The 16,943-nt window shown below is 45.9% G+C and overlaps 1 protein-coding gene across 6 annotated transcripts in view; it reads right to left on the bottom strand.

Annotated features, from left to right (window-relative positions):
- PGCKA1 (PDCD10 and GCKIII kinases associated 1) overlaps positions 1-16,943 on the bottom strand; it is a 74,631-nt gene that overhangs the window by 52,912 nt on the left and 4,776 nt on the right. The gene's annotated exons all lie outside the window — the stretch shown is intronic.

The following is a 16,943-nucleotide window of genomic DNA, read 5'->3' on the forward strand; positions in this document are numbered from 1 at the left end:
ACAAGCAATTCTGGAAATTAAACACTGTTAGTAAAAAGGTCCTTTCTAGAAATTCTGTGGCTCTGTGTATATAAGTGTTGTATCTTTATCTAGGCTCTTCCCAATGTTCAGCCTGGTATATGTGACTCCATCAAGGAAACTGATCTTCTAAGCAATAAGCATTGCTAAAGGTGGACTAAATATATTTTTAGGATACTTCCATTATTAGGGTATCTTTATCTTTTAATTAAGTTTCTTGGCATGACATTGGTTAGTGACATTATGTAAGTTTCAAGTGTACAATTCTGTAATACATCATCTATCTATTGCATTGGGTGCTCGCCACCCAAAGGTATTTTTACATTTTTATTTTGTTGTTGTTATATTTTTATCTATCATTTCCTGAAGATAAACTACATACAAGTTCCCCCAGCTTTAAAAATCTTAAAGAAAAGCAGCATTCTCTTTTGGTGGCGGGACAGAGTTAATTTGGAAATGAGAAATATAGACTCCAATATAGACTGTGCATTGTAAAACGGTTTGAGAAAAGGATCTCATCTCAATCTGTACTTGTTTAAAGGTTTTATCCTCCACGGGGTGAGGGGTGGGGCGGGGCTGCAGGTGGGGTGGGGGGGGTGCTGAGGATGGGGCGGGGTTGTGGGGGGGGTGGACGTGGATAAGATAGCATTTCCAGTTTTACCACTCTTATAATTTTGTACTAGGGTTGAAGTGCTCAGTGGAAAAAAGGAGCATTGTTTCTGTGAACTGTATCAGGGAGCGGGAAGGAGGAAATGTGAGGAGGAGGATTTCTCCATTTTATTAAGAGGCGCTTCTGTGACTGCACTTCCCCTCAGCCCACCGTTCTGTGCCCAGTTTGGCTGGAACGCACCCCTCTGGGCCTGGCAGTGCATGGGGGGGGGGGTGTTGAGAGGACTTTCCTCAACAAGTCGTGGGCCAAGCAGGGGGAACATTGCTGATGCATCTTCAGAACGTGACGGCACTGACCTTTGAAATCATTAAGCCTTGGTATTCTGATCTGTCTAAAAGGTGGAGTTCTTTTATAAGGAAATGAAAAAAAAATCTACCAAATGTTTATCAATTAATTTTGTTTTTTCATCCTCACCTGTGGATATTTTTTCCATTAATTTTAATTTTTATTTATTTATTTTTTTAGAGAGAGTAGAAGAGAGGTTGGGAGGAGGAGGAGAAGAGAGAGAGGGAGAGAGAAACAAACATCCACTAATTGCCTCTCACACACACGTCCTTACCAGGCGCGAGGGACGGAACCTGCCGCTCAGCTACATGCCCTTGACCGGGGACTCCAACGGAGATCCTTTGGTGAGTGGGCCGACACTCTAACCACTGAACACACCGGCCAGGGCTGTTCATCAACTAATTTCTGAGTTCCAAAGTATCACCCAGTTTCCATAGTCACGCCAGGAATGCCACTGTGTAGAAATCAGTCAGAGGAAATGGAGCCCAATGTGAAGGCAGCTACTCTGAGCTGCGGTGGGGATCACTGACAAGGCAGTCTGCGGGCCAAGAGGGCAGGCTCAGGAGCCACACAACCTTGACTGAGTCCCGGCTCTGGCACCTGCTCTGTCACCTTGAAGAGCTGGCTGAACCGCTCTGACCCCACTCCTTTAACAATGTATATAAATCACTTTGAGCCCTAACCGGTTTGGCTCAGTGGATAGAGCGTCGGCCTGCAAGTTCAAGGGTCCCAGGTTCGATTCCAGTCAAGGGCACGTACCTTGGTTGCGGGCACATCCCCAGTGGGAGGTGTGCAGGAGGCAGCTGATCGATGTCTCTCTCCCATTGATGTTTCTAACTCTCTATCCCTCTCCCTTCCTCTCTGTAAAAAATCAATAAAATATATTTTAAAAATTAAAAAAATAAATCACTTTGAATGCTGGGCGCATAGTAGGTGCTCAGTAAATGTCAGCTATTCCTGCTCTCCTGACAAAGAGGTTTTATCCAATACCAACATGATATGGGCCTTTCCCTTCAGCTCATCCAAAAACATGTATTCCTGCCATCTCGTATTTTATTGGCCTTTGCACTCACTGATTGAGATGTTCAGTGCCTACTGTTGTCAGGTAGTGGGCATTGAGGAGTCAAAAGATGCCCAAGCCATAGTCCTGGCCCCTGAGGGCAAGGGAATCTAGATGATGTCAGTAACAGGAGGGAGAGGAACTCTGGGGCGGGGGTGCGGTGGGGCAGTGATGAATCTGGTTCCATCTGGCACTATGTGTAGAGGCTGCAGGGGAGATGCAAGGGGAATCTGCCCAGCAGGCAGCTGTGTTCAAAGGATCTGCAGCTGTGTCAGGAGAGCAGGGCTTGGAGGTATGGATGCGGCATCATGTGAGCGTGCACACAGCGTGACACTGCCAGACGCGGGCCAGGGGGCCAGAGGCTGCTCAGGGAGCCAGAGGCCGCGCAGGGGACCAGAGGCTGTTCTGGGGGCCAGGGAATGGGATGAATTGAGGGTGAAGGAGGAGCCAATGTTTGGGAGCAAAGGTGGTGACAGGGGTTTCTGGGTACTCCCAGGGCCCCAAAAGATATTATATGCGGCTATTTTGGTTTTTGATTAATATTTAATTTACTCAATAAATTAAACTACGGTCCAAAAATGTAGTTTTCTCTTGAGTTGGGTTAACTATAAATCTTATATTCTATTTAAAATTCTCTAAACTTTGTCAATCCTTTTAGGAGTGATTTTTCAACTTGGTTAATTAAAGTAAAACACATTTTAAACACTTACAAAATGTAATATATTTGATCTTCTCTTTAAATATTTCAGTTTTCTGGCTAATAAACAAACCCTCCCCCAGTATTTGTCATTTTATAAAACTAATAAATCAAACTCACAAAATAAGGTGAATCATCAATTCTCTTAAATGTTTTAATCCAGTATAAAATTACCTCAAAAGTTTCAATTTAAAGATCCAAAGTCTAAATTAATCACCTAATGACATATTTTAAAGTGGACTCACAGGCTCAATCATGTCAATTAACAGATTTTTTTAAAAAAACTGTGAATATTGTGCATATTAAATCATTAAACACATACATTTCCAACTCTTTGGATAGAAATACTTTGGATTTTATTTAGTGCACTGTATTTATACTTAATTCTAAACCTTCTAGGGTTAAAACACTATCTTGTAAGAAATCTGCTTTAACATGGAATCCAAACATGACAAAGGGTTCCCTCTTCTCACCTCTGTCCCCAAGATTCAAATTACTAGTTACCTAATTCTCAAGTCCTCTCTGATTCTCCACCACCCACAGAGGCTGCCTTGCCAAATGACCCGAATCAATGAACCCAGCCACCTTTGAATCCTTGCTCTGAATTCTTTGTTCACCCTTCCCGGGTGACAGAACCATAACTCAGGAGGACCTGTGAATGGTTCCCCATCTCCTCCTGCCTCAGACCTGATGCTAGGTGGCAGACTAATAGGGGCTGGAGTGAGAAATAATAGAAGCCCCAGGAAAGAGAATTTCAAAAACGAAGGCTTCAGCAATGTCAGTAGTTTGAAATGTAGCAGGGAAGTTTATAAGGTAAGAAGATGAAATATGACCATTAGATTTAATGGTCATAAATTTAAGATAAGATTCAAATTTCATCAGTGACATTTTCATGCCATGATGTGGGTAGAAAACTTACATATTAGGAGTCAACAGGAAGTGAGAAATTGGCAATTTTATTTAAAGGTGTCAATGACTCAAGAATTCTCAAGACTTTTAAATTTACCTTAATATTTTAATAAGGGAAACAGTGAAGGGTAAGAAGGGGAAAGAGAAAGAAAGTGGGGGGGGGGGGGAGAGGGAGGGAGAGAGAGAGCGAGAGAGCGCAGAAATGAGGCTCAAAGAAAGAGATATTTGTTCTGTATTTTATGTAATAAAGTTTTTTTGAGTGTGTTTGCTGAGGAGAGTTTACTCCTTTTGGGGGAAGAGGAGGGTGCTAAGAACTCAAAGTCAGGACAGAGGGATTAATTGGGGAAGCAATGTGCCAGAGCATAGGGGCTAAATTAAGGAGTCCTTGTGTTGACCTTGAAGAGGAAAAGGAACACCTTATCCTCTGAGAATGGAGGGAATGAGGAAAGGGTTGATAGAGGGGTAGATAACTATGTGGATGTAGGCGGAGCAGGAAGTTGAGGTAACGCAGCCTAACGAACTGCCTGAATCTGGCCTAACCAGGGTCAGCCGGGCAGGAACTCAGCACACGGCCTCTGGGAACACACAGAATCTGGGCTGGGAAGCTTCAGAAATGGCCCAAAGGGAGCCATCACAGCTGGCGGTGGGGGTCACAATTCGTAAGAATCACAGAGCAGAGAAGAACTCCTAGAAGTTTCTATTCAACTCCTTAAAGAAAATGGAACAGGGGTGAAGACATGCTCAAGAGCAGTCATTAGCATCTCTTAAGCCAGAAACCATGCTCCCTACACCCTTAAAATACACACACACACACACACACACACACACACACACATCCACATCACACACACACAAAAAAAACACACAAAACCACCCCAATCTCTTCTACCTCTCTCTGGCTTTCTGTCATTCTTGTGCTTTGAGCAGTCACTTTCTCTGAAAAGCCTTCCCTGACCTCTCTCCCCTTCCCATCTAAATCAGTTCCCATGAAGGCTGTTACACACCCCCTTTACCTTTCCTTTGTGGCACCACGATGTGAAATTCTATTTTTATTCATGTGATTATTAAATGTTCCTTTTCCAGTAGAGACTACAAGCCACATGAGAACAGGGGCTTTTTTGTTCACTTCTGCATCACGGTCAGCACACAGCTCGATGCCTAGCTCAATAATTATGATAAATGAGTGTATATTCCAAGTGCATGGTGTGGGAGAATAGTATTCAAGACTTTCATTTGCAAATTAAAGTTTTGCATTTGCGAAAAAATGCCCACCATGGGGCTCCAGGGAGGTGACTTATATTCACTCTATAGGTCAGGCAAATGGGAAATGCTCAATGCATATTTGTTGAGTGAATAAGAATTTCTGCACTACTGGAATTTTAATTCCCCTAAGAGGGGGTGTGTGTGGGGGAAACAAAACCTTGCCACCAAGCTACTTAATATAATTTAAAGGTATTACCAAAATATTAAAAAAGCTATTTAAACAAGCAAATTAAGAGTTCCCAAACAATAAGACTTCATAAGTACTTTGTGATAAACTGACTTATAATGAAAAAACTGATGATATAACTAGGGTAGCTTTAGTAATCATATATAACTAGGAAACCAATGTTTAATTCCTCAAGTTTCATGCTTTTGAATATCTCAGAGACATCTCTTAGATCTGATCTCAGGCACTAAATAAACTAACCAATTTTTAGTACAGAAATTCAGGCCTGTGCAAACATTTAGGAAGAACAGACCTCACCAATGAACTGCCTACCACCTTTCCCAGGGAAGGAAATTCATGAACACACGCATGCAGATCAGTAACATACAGCAGGCAAATATTTTTCCATGTCCCACCCAAAGCAAACAAATGAAAATAGAAACTTCAAGGGCAATTGTAAAATATCTTCAAATTTAAAGACACAGAATCCGTTTCTGCTTCGGTTCCCCTCTATACTTTCAACAGAAATAAATATTTCTCCAATGGTCCCAACTGAGAAGTTCTAGCAGGAAAACATTTCTGCTCTTTTGATTGTGAGGTAATTAATTTTTTCTTACATTTATTGACTTTATCAAGTAAAAAAAAATGGGTAGAAGATAGTCAAATGTTTGTTAATTATGGATATTAGGAGACACCACTGAATCCACCTTGTCTAGCCCTCAATTACACCTATAGACCCTTACATTCTTATTCTTTCATGGAAATCTTAATTTCCAATAGAGGCTGTAATAACCCCCATTAACAATCAAAATGTCCCACTGTTGAGGCATACAATCTACTAGTACCGTAGTCGGCAAACTGCGGCTCGCGAGCCACATGCAGCTCTTTGGCCCCTTGAGTGTGGCTCTTCCACAAAATACCATGGCCTGGGCGAGTCTATTTTGAAGAAGTGTCATTAGAAGAAGTTTAAAAAATTTGGCTCTCAAAAGAAATTTCAATCGTTGTACTGTTGATATTTGGCTCTGTTGACTAATGAGTTTGCCGACCACTGTACTAGTATATCTCCCCAAGGGTCACAGTGTCGGCATAAAAATATTAATTTGGGCAAGTTATGGGGAACATGAATCCTTGAGTTTTCAGAGCAGACCAATTTCAATCTATCCTGTTATCCATTTAATATGTTTTGTATTTTAGTAGAAAATTTGGTAACTGTATCTCATGCCAAGATCACGATGAGTCAGACAGATTACTGCTCAGCCTGGCCATAGCTAAACAGCACAATGAGAAATATAACCTTTTCCAGGGTGGATATCATACCAGCTCTCTAACTCCGCCAGGGCTCACCCGTCCTCTCATCTAGGGGTTTTCTGACTCTAAGATCTGCTGAGTTGTGACTCTCTCACATTCCTTCCTGTTCCATTTGGAACGCAAGTCCCCCAGGTATTCCCCCATGGAAAGGCCTACCTTCTCCCCTCACCACACGCTCAGCCTCCGTGGGAGGCTAGGGTTCCAGAAGCTAAGCTTCTGCACTTGAGGAAAGCAAAATGTGAGCTTCCTAAAAGGCATAGACAGATTGCTGACCGAAGGGAAAAGAATTAGTAGTACTTTAAATTTATGTTTTTCTTTGCATCACATCAAACATACTAGCTTTCTTACAATTTAAAAGCAGACCACAGTTGTGATACTTAACTACTTCTGTTTTCCCCAACTTTTAAGGTAAAATGTATAAATGCATTATGTGGAGAATGTAAATACTTAAAGCATTGTACACACACACACACACACACACACACACACACACACACGATTAGCAATAGGAGAAAGAGAAACTGGTTTGAAAGAGCTTAAAACTAAACTTTATATAAACATGCATGTGAGTGTGTGTGTGTGTGTGCGCACACGTGTAGAGTCTAAAAAATAAAACAGATGGTAATCTAAAAAATGGAAATGTTTAAGATATGGAAAACGCTGTTGAAATACATTAATAAAACACTGGAAACAACTCTCCAAATTTGCAAAATAGGAGCAGAACAGTTTCAAAAAGACCGCAGCCCATTTAGGTGATAAACACCAGATGTCAGGTGTAGTGCAGTATAGACAATGGCATCCTGATTTGCTTCAGGGGAGGAGAGTAGCATCAGGCACCAAGCGCAGGAAAGCCATCCCAGGCCGGGGCGTGGAACTCGCTGCGTAAAGCCTGGTCTAAGGGCAGCACAGTTCTCTACCCTGTTTCTGTCCCTGGATGCTGATGCAGAAGCGCCCGGCTCGCTGGGCCACCGCCACGTGTGGATGGACAAGCTGAAACATTGCGCGGGGCCCACACGCGGGCCAGGGGTGGCTGTGATTCTGTACGCTAAGGGACAGTCCCTGAAACACACTCTGGGAAAGGAGCCTTTGAGAGTCTTAGGAAGGGAGCTTTCTGAAGACAGCTGGGCGAAGTCACTGAGGTTATCAACCTAGTAAAAGAATCCTCGAACAGCAAGCCATTTTCTTTAGGAAGTTTAGGAGACTGGCATATTGCTCTGGTGAAAAGGGTCCTCACTGACCCTCCCTTAACCCCAAAGTCCATTTCCCCAGCACAACCAGTTAGGCAAGGCAGCCCAGTGCTGAGTGCCCCTAACTTACCCTTGTAAGTGTGTGTGTTTCTGTACGTGGGGATGGGCGAGGGGGAGGACGCTGTGTGAGGGCCACCCAAGTGTGGGAGTCCTCCTCCTCCCTGAATGTCGGTTCAGCCTCTGGGACCTGAAGTCCAAGTCAAACCTGCTGATCCCTTTAATGTGCATTTACAGTGTGTTGAACACGATACTGGACACTGCCAGACTCGGTCTGAGCACCTAATTTATTGAAGGAGAAAGATTTATTCACTTCACAGTCCAATAAAAGCCATGTTATTCATAGGTACAGTGAGTGTTCGGGAAGACTTAGCTTCTTGTAGTAGGAAGGATCCTAGATTAAGAGTTAGCATGTCCCTGGATTCTCATCTTGGCCCTGCTATTAATTTAGGGTCATGGGACTTTGGCCAAGACATTAACCTCCCTGGGCCTCAGTTTCCTTGGATGTGAAATGGAGATGTTGAACTAACTGACCACCTTTAAAATTTTTTCTTTATTGATTGATTTGAGAGAGAGAAGCATTGATTTGTTGTCCCACTTATTTTTGCATTCATTGGTTGCTTCTTGTATGTGCCTCAAACAGGGATTGAACCTGCAACCTTGGCACAATGGGATGACACTCTAACCAACTGAGCTATCCAGCCAGGGCTGACTGACCCCTTTCTGATCTAACACTCTGGAATGAATGTGGTCTGTGTGTTCGGAAGAGGGAGAAATCATTGTGGGATTTTTCTCCTGATTTTGATCAGGAGTTTTCATGATGGAAGTAGTGTCGTTTGCTCATGTTCTACAAAGTCAGATTTCTCAGTTGCAAAATAAATCCAGAGTACAGACGTGTCAAATGGATACTGAAAATGTCCCTGATAATCTCTGCCTCACAGATAATCACTGATAGGAATTTTTTGTTCCAGATAATTCACTTGTAAGTACTAAGTCTAATCATTACAATGGCTAGTTAAGTAGTAACTGAAATTATTACTTGTATTAAAATGGAGCACTAAATGCATGCTTCTTCAATAAATGTTTTAAAATTTAAGATTACATCCTTGACATCCTTCCACCATGTCATCCCATATACATCTCGTTTTCTTTCATCAGGGCAGAGAATTACATTATATCCACAAATCGTACTTCATTTAACTACTGTATGTTGACAGCATATGAACATTTTCTTTTTGATCATAAACACTGCAACGAAATTCCTTGTGTCCCCTGTCATAAACTCAATGTGGACACCTCCTCCCTCACTTCCCACTTCCAAACCATCGCCAGGTCCCAGTCATTTCACCTAGTATCTCAGGAACCAATCTACTTCTCTCCATCTGATTACCTCCATTTTATTCAAGTGGAAAGTCAGTACCATCCATACAACAGCTTCTTCTTAATTCGTTTCCTCTCCCTGCCAAGTCTAGCCTTCAGTTTCCAAGCTCTAGCCAGAGATGCAAGTCTTGCTACTTTCCAGTTTAGAACCTTCAATAGCTTCTCACTGTTCTTAAGATAAAGACTATTGCCTTATAATGACTGTATTATCTGTAATTCACTTTGAGATATGTCAGCACAGAGAGCCTGAGGTTTATGGGTATGATTTTAATCTGTACCCTAGGACGGAGATTAAATTAGTTGCCCTAATCAGGAATATACACTTCAGAGATGATTAGTAAGAATTTTATTATCAGAGGGCTACAGTCCAGAGGTGGTATCTACAGTTATGTTAGCTTCTTTTATCTCTCATCAACACAAATGACTTTATTAATTAGCAAATGGATATTAAAAGTTATTTTCCCTTGAAGTGAGTTCTATATGTGTGGATGGGCTAGAAATGGTGGAGGGGCATTCCCACTCCTGTATCATCTTGTAGATGGTAACAATCCAGGAACCGGTGGTCACAACAGTTCCTAATGATTGTGGCTAAAACATGCCTTGTCCAGTGGGAGCTCAGATGTTTCTTGCTGTGTCCTGCCTCTGAAGAGTGGCACACTGCCTCTAACGAATGAACTATCCATGAACTATAGAGTTGGAGAAACTAAAACAGAAAGAGGAGCGTCACCAAGCTTACACAACAGGATGCATGGCTGTCTTTATTCCTGCTCACTAATCAAGGTTGGCATGTGGGGCTGAGTTGAGCCTGAGATTTGCTTTTGGACCAAGGGTGAGGTGTGAGGAAGGAGACCTTTACCCTCACCCATGTCTAAATATTGGAGGTTTCAACATCCACCCCCACCTAAAAAAAACACATACCTCTAGGTAAATAAGAAGGGCCAGACTGGTTGAGGTCAGATTATATCATGGTGGCCAACAAAGCCCTGTATAATCTCGCTTCCAACTACCATCTTGTCTCCCTCGCATTACCAGGGACACTGCCAACGCGAGGTGTGAGCATGCTATCCACACTCCCACCTCTGCGGCTCCTTCTCATCCGTCCCTCCCTTCCTGCCTCGCAGACCAGGTCCCAGCTCCCACTCCGCCCTCACAGGGACCAGGACTCCTCCCGGCAGTCCCTTCAGGAAGCTGGTGATATGTCCATACTAGTGGCCCGGTGCACGAAATCCATGCACATTAAAGGGAATTAATTAGAGGAAATATTTTAATATTGCTATTTGCCCTTTCTCTATAATAGAAGTGTCAGAGATGAAAGAAAATTAGTAAAATGTATATGAAAATCTTCCTCCTGTGAGAGTCTGGGGCATGCCGCAGGACCCAGAATCAAGTCCCCGCCCACCCGCATGTACCTCGAAATCGAGCGAGACCCAGACGTGGGTGGCCCCACCCCCATTGGGCGAGATCCAGACCCGGCTGGCCCCACCCCTGTCAAGCCCCACTGGGCAGGGGGCACAGCCTCAGGTCCCCCGTCAAGCCCCGCCAGGTGTGGGGGCATAGCCTCAGGTCCCCTGTCAAGCCCCGCTGGGCAGGGGCGGGACCTGAGGTCCTCTGGCCTGGCACCAGGGTGGGGGACGCGGCCTGGTGTCCCCCGTCAATCTGCTCTGGGCCGGGGGCACAGCCTGAGGTTCCCCGTCCTGGCGCTGGGGCAAGGGGCATGGCCTGAAGTCCCCCATCAAGCCCCACTGGGCGGGGGGTGCAGCCTCAGGTCCCCCGCCCCAGCCCGGTGCCATGCAGCCTCAGGTCCCTACTGATCGCTCATTATGGCTCATTATGGGAACCCCGCCTCTGCTGTGGGTGCAACCATCTTGTGATGGCGTGATGGAGGGTCAATTTGAATATTACCTCTTTATTATATAGGATGGCTGATGCCTCAACACCTAAGAGACTGTGTCCAGGTTCATGTTGCTCACCTTTGTATCCCTACCACCTGGCACAGATTCATCTGTTCAAAAGAAGATCGTTTAGATTTTAGCCTTTTCAGCATTAACAGGAACACACACATACATACACACAAACCCCTTTTATGTCAGTACTAGAGGCCTGGTGCATGAAATTCGTGCACGGGGGGGGGGCGGGTCCCTTCAGCCCAGCCTGTATCCTTTCCAATCCATGACCCCTCGGAGGATGTCCAACTGCTGGTTTAGGTCCAATCCCCAGCAGTCGGACATCCCTCTCACAATCTGGGACCGCTGGCTCCTAACTGCTTACCTGCCTGCCTGCCTGATCGTCCCTAACTGCCCGCCCTGCCAGCCTGATCACCCCTAATTGCCTCTGCCTGCCAGCCTGATCACCCCTAACTGCCCTCCCTGCCAGCGTGGTCGCCCCCAACTCCCCCCCCCCCTGCCGGCCTGGTCACCCCCAACTGCCCCCCTCTGGTGGCCTGGTCGCCCCCAACTGCCCCCCCTCTGACGACCTGGTCACCCCTAACTGCCCCCCCCCGCCAGCCTGGTCACCCCTCACTGCCCCCCCTGCTGGCCTGGTCGCCCCCAACTGACCCCCCCGCTGGCCTGGTCGCCCCCAACTCCCCCCGCTGGCCTGGTCGCCCCATGCAGCCTGCTGTTCAGTTATTTAGTCGTCCCTCACTAACCCCCCTGCTGGCCTGGTCGCCCCATGCAGCCTGCTGTTCAGTTGTTTAGTCGTCCCTCACTAACCCCCCTGCTGGCCTGGTCGCCCCATGCAGCCTGCTGTTCAGTTGTTTAGTCGTCCCTCACTAACCCCCCTGCTGGCCTGGTCGCCCCATGCAGCCTGCTGTTCAGTTGTTTGGTCATCCCTCACTAACCCCCCTGCTGGCCTGGTCGCCCCATGCAGCCTGCTGTTTGGTCGTCCATCCGGTTGTTTCGGTTGTGATGGCCCCTGGCTTTTTATATATTAGGATGTGGTATGGGCCCTCCACAGTGAAAATAACTTTCTAATATATATATATTAAATCCAACTAAATGTACAAAGAAAAGGATGAAGACTATATAAAGGACCACAGGCAAGGCGATGGCCCTCCCTTTTAAATACGGTAAATGCCACTTACTTTATTCTGAAAACCCTTCCTGGAAAATGAGGACCAGGAAAATGTCACCTCCCGCATCTCTCGTTTCTCCATATTTTATGGCTTCCTTTCATGTGGACACTTACCGAATGATCGCTTCAGCACGACAAGAAGTCCTGCCTTCTCAGACGACTACGCTTTTACTTTGTTTCCTCAAAACTAACTCCCTGGCACCGCCCTGCTTGCCACTGATGCAAACACGGAACTGTTACTACATTTCACCCCAAATTCTTTACACGCGTGAGGCACAGCAAGCATTTACAACCACCTGGTCCAAACCTGTCATTTGTATACCCAGAAAAATGAAGGCCACACAGGCCGAGACGGCGATTTATTAAACATTTCTAAGTGCAAACATGTGCTAGGGAGGCAGGTAGCTCCCCCGTTTTACAGAGAAGGAAATGAAAACGCGGGGGGTTACGTGACAGTCCTCCCGAGGTCCCCCAGCACATGGCAGAGTCAGGACTCACAGCCGATCAGAGTCCAGCCCTCATTCAGGGAGAGCGGCCGGCACCGTGACTCACTCCAGAAGCGCAGTGGCCACGTGGTTAGTGAGGGAAGAAGGGGCAAGCCCCGCCCAGGTTTCTGTTCAAAGGGCTCCCAGGAACCACCCGCAGCCACCAGGGAGTAGAGATTTAATGGGACCACACATGCATATGATGCTGTCACCTGTGTCTTGAGGGTGACTGGGATGGCTTCTGACTTACGGGCGTGTGCGTGAGCCGCACCCAGTCATACCCACCATTAGGGGCCCCGTGAAGTGCGAGGCCGGCAAATTCTTGAGTTTTTATTGGTTCGCTTGTTTTGCCTTTTGTTTGTCTAATTAGGCCTTACTCAGGACAACTGTCTCTCCAGGATTGCGATTTCACAGATATTACTTCCTCTGAAGTTACTTCAGCTTTATTACTGCTGTGACATAGAAGTCCCACTCCTTTGCCCCATTAAATCTTTGAATTCAGGCAGAGTATTAAAAAACAAAAACAAAAACAAAAAACAGGCCTGCAGCTTTCTCCCCACCAATGGGCTGTGACTTCTCTACCTTCCTTGGCCTGCCTGCTCACGCGCACCTCCCCAGGGCCACAGCTTAGTTGTGCTTCAGCTTCAGAAAGTGCCGCATCAACAATAGAGAGGAACTGCTTTCATCGTGGGGCGCTGGGGGTGTGGGGGGCAGGGGTGGGGGGCTCGCCCCCAGCGGCGGGCTTCTGAGGCTGGGCCTCGGCCTGGGCTGCAGTGTATTTCTGGAGCTTTTACTACATCCACTCCTAGAACACCTGGCCTCCCTCACCAAAACCAAATCCCAACGAGAATCATAAAACCTATCACGTCAAGTTTAAAAGAGAATGCAGATAAACTGTACTTTGTGAACTACATCTTCACTGTCTTGCCCATTATTTCTGGTTTATGATTCTCTCCGGCAAGGACTGCAGCAGTAAATGCACTCAGTCCCACGTACAGGGCTCAGGGTTAGAAATGAGGGGTCCAGCTCCAGTTTTGCTTCCAACTTGTGGGGTCCCCTTGAACTCCTTCTCTCTAGGCCTCAGTTTCCATAAAACCGGGTGTTTCGACCCCTTTGGGGGTCATGATTCTGTAATTGATGGTAAGTTATATAGATACTAGCGTTCCCGTTGCAGGAAGAATCCTGCAATAGGGTTTCCTGCTGCACTCTACCCCGCCCCGCCTGCTCTCCTCCCTTCTCCCCCGCCCTGCCTTCTCCGCCAGCCCCCCTGCTTTTCTCCCTTCTCCGCCAGCCCGCCCGCTCTCCTTCCTTCTCCCCCGGCCCCGCCTCCGCTCCTCCCTTCTCCTCCCCCTGGCTTGCTTGCTTCTCTGTAGCTTTGCTCCCTTCTGCAGCTCTTCGCTTCTTTCTACGCTGTCTTGATATGCAAATTAACCGCCATCTTGGTTGGGGTAATTTGCATAGTCATCCTGATTGGCTGGTGGGCGTGGCGAAGGTGCGGTCAATTTGCATATTTGTCTATTATTAGGTTGGATATTTTAAGCCTCAGCTTAGTTGCTTAAGGACAGGCTTAAAAACGCATTTGGAAATAATCATAATCTTTTTATCACTCAAAGAATCAAAGGAAAAGGCTGCAAAGTAGCTCACATCGTTTGAAATATCAAGTGCAACTTGTTGCCGGTGGGATCAATGTATGGAAATTTTAAAAAGTAGAAAACCAGGTGAGGAAAGAAATCCGTTTTTATGAGGCATTTTCAAATTTCTATGAAATAGTCACTTCAAAATCATCAACTTTCAACCATATACATTTTCAAGCACATTTCTGAGTTGGCACAGTGCATATGAAAGACAAAACAAGACCCAAAACTGATCAGATTGAAAATTTCCTCCAAAGACCAAATATACAGGGCACAGACAGAACACTGGGCATGGAGCCAGTAGACCTGGGTTCGAGTCCTAGACTGAGCGACATCGCTAAATCTCAGTGTCCTTACCTGTGAACGGGGCATAGTAATCCTACCTACACAGATGTCCACAGCGCAGCTGCGAGGGTCTAATAAACAGAAGAACTCTACAAAGAACTGTTTCACTATAACTAACTGCCTGCCTCCCAAATTCTCTCACTGTGTATGGGACATTTACATGGGCATACAAATTTAGAACTCTTGGCAAAACCACCATTTTCACCAAAAAATATTTTCTTTTTCAGTAGCAAAGAAATGTATGCAAAGATGACATCCCAACCCAAAGGCTGGGAAACAATTCAGAACTTGGCAGTCCCAAACCATCTTTGCTTCCTCTCTTACTCTCCTTAGAATCCACTTTGGCATCAAGTCCAGTGGGATGTGCTTTGAAATGCCTCCCAGGTCGGACCACTGCTCTCTTATTTTTCACCACCCGTCCCTTAGTCTGAGCCGTCCTCATGGCATGCCCGGATGACAGTACCACCTCATCACGTTCCCCTCCGGGCCCTCCTCGGCTGCCTGATTCGGGTTCCTAAAAAGTAGACTCATCCTCAGGATCCGAGATCCTATCAGCCTCACGCTACCTCCCTCTACTGCAGAAATGTGACCTCCTCCAGTCCAGGAATTCCTTCACGTGCCTGCGAGCTCCAGCTGCAGGGCATGCTCTTGCTTCTCCCAGCCTGGAATGTTCTTCCACCAGCCTCTCTAATGATGGTTTTCCCAGGCTTCTCAGAATCACCTGGGATCCTGTTAACATGCAGATTCTGACTCAACAGATCTGAGGTGGCTCATGACTCTGCATTTCTAACCAGTCCCCAGGTGACCACCAGGCGGTTCCATCACTCACCAGCTGCATCCCCCAACCTAGACTAACGTGTGTTTCAGTTTCCTCACCTGTACGGTAGGAATTCTGCCTGAACCTCTAGCGCTGATGTAAGGATTAAGTTAGGTCAGTTACATAAAGAGCTCTGCCAATGTGGGAGATGGCAAAAATGGCCACCATTCTCCAGCCCTCCTGAATCCGCACAATTCTCTTGACTTGCTTTTAAAGTGGATTGGAAGACAAGCAACTTGTGTCTGACTCAGGCTAGACCTCCAAGCTCCCTGACTCCACGGTCCCTCTTACAACGACACTGGGCCTGCCCAGTGATGGGGGCATGAGGCCCAGGTGCTCCCCAGCTGACTCAGCAGAGGTCAGCCAGTCCTCAGAGGCAGAGCCACCTGGGTGACCCCGCATGAATAAGGGAGTCTGGAAAAGACAGCAGATTCTCCAACCCAAACTGCAGATCCACAAAGTCATGAACAAAATAAATGGTGGTTGTTTTCAGCTATTATGGTTTAGAGTGGTTTGTAACATGGCAATAGACAAATGATACTGAATATATTAAGTAATTTCTCCGTAAAAGGTGGCTATGACATTTTAAGAAAAGGGTATGTAATAGAAAATGAATTTTCCATACCTCTAAAATGTATGCTTCTCGGTCAGTAGTAGGAAGATGACTGAACTGGGAATTGGGAGTCTTAGATTTGGTCCCAGTAGCTTTTCCAATGGCAGCCTTGTGACCTGGGACATGTCATTTAAGCCTTTGGAGCCCCGGTGTGTTTTTTCTAGCTCTAAAAATGATTGAAGGTGCATTTTCCCAAAATGCAATACTTATTTCCTTGCTAACAGATAGTTCCGCGCCCAATTTTTCTTTTCTTGTAGATTTGGATTTAATCACAGACAACCTTCATTGTATTGTCTTCGCTATTAGCATTTGGTTGTGGCTACATTTCATATTTATCATAAAAGCCATATCCTGAACCTACAAGGAACCCAGAAAGCCAAGCTCATCAGGAATCAAAAAATAAATAAGCTGTAGTGAGAATTAAGTATGTGGTTCTTCACTATTTGCAGGGGCAGGTAAACTGCTTTTATTCATTTCTAGATTGTAGTAAATATTCTGGAGGACTGAGGGCATGTAGTCTGATCACCAAATAAGAGGGATACTGTAGGGTTTTTATTTTTCCATTGATCTTCAGAGAGAGAGAGAGAGAGAGAGAGAGAGAGAGAGAGAGAGAGAGAGAGGAAGGGAGGTAGGAGGAGGAGGAGGAAGAGGAGGAGGAGGAGAAGGAGGAGAAGGAGGAGGAGGAGGAGGAGGAGGAGGAGGAGGAGGAGGAGGAGGAGGAGGAGGAGGAGGAGAGAGAGAGAGAGAAACCTTGATGTGAGAAAGAGACAGCGACTGGTTGCCTCCACATGATCCCCGATTGGGCCAGGGACTGTACTTGTAACTGAGGTACGTTCCCATTGACTGGGAATCGAACCTGCAACCCTTCGGCCCTTTGTGGGCCAACACCCTAACCACTGAGCAACCGGCCAGGGCAAGAGGAATGCTGTTTTACAGCCACCAAATACGAATCAATCTGCCTGTATCACACATAAATG

This window comes from Cnephaeus nilssonii (assembly GCF_951640355.1).
Source record: "Cnephaeus nilssonii genome assembly, chromosome: 1".
In the NCBI taxonomy this organism is placed as follows: Eukaryota; Metazoa; Chordata; class Mammalia; order Chiroptera; family Vespertilionidae; genus Cnephaeus; species Cnephaeus nilssonii.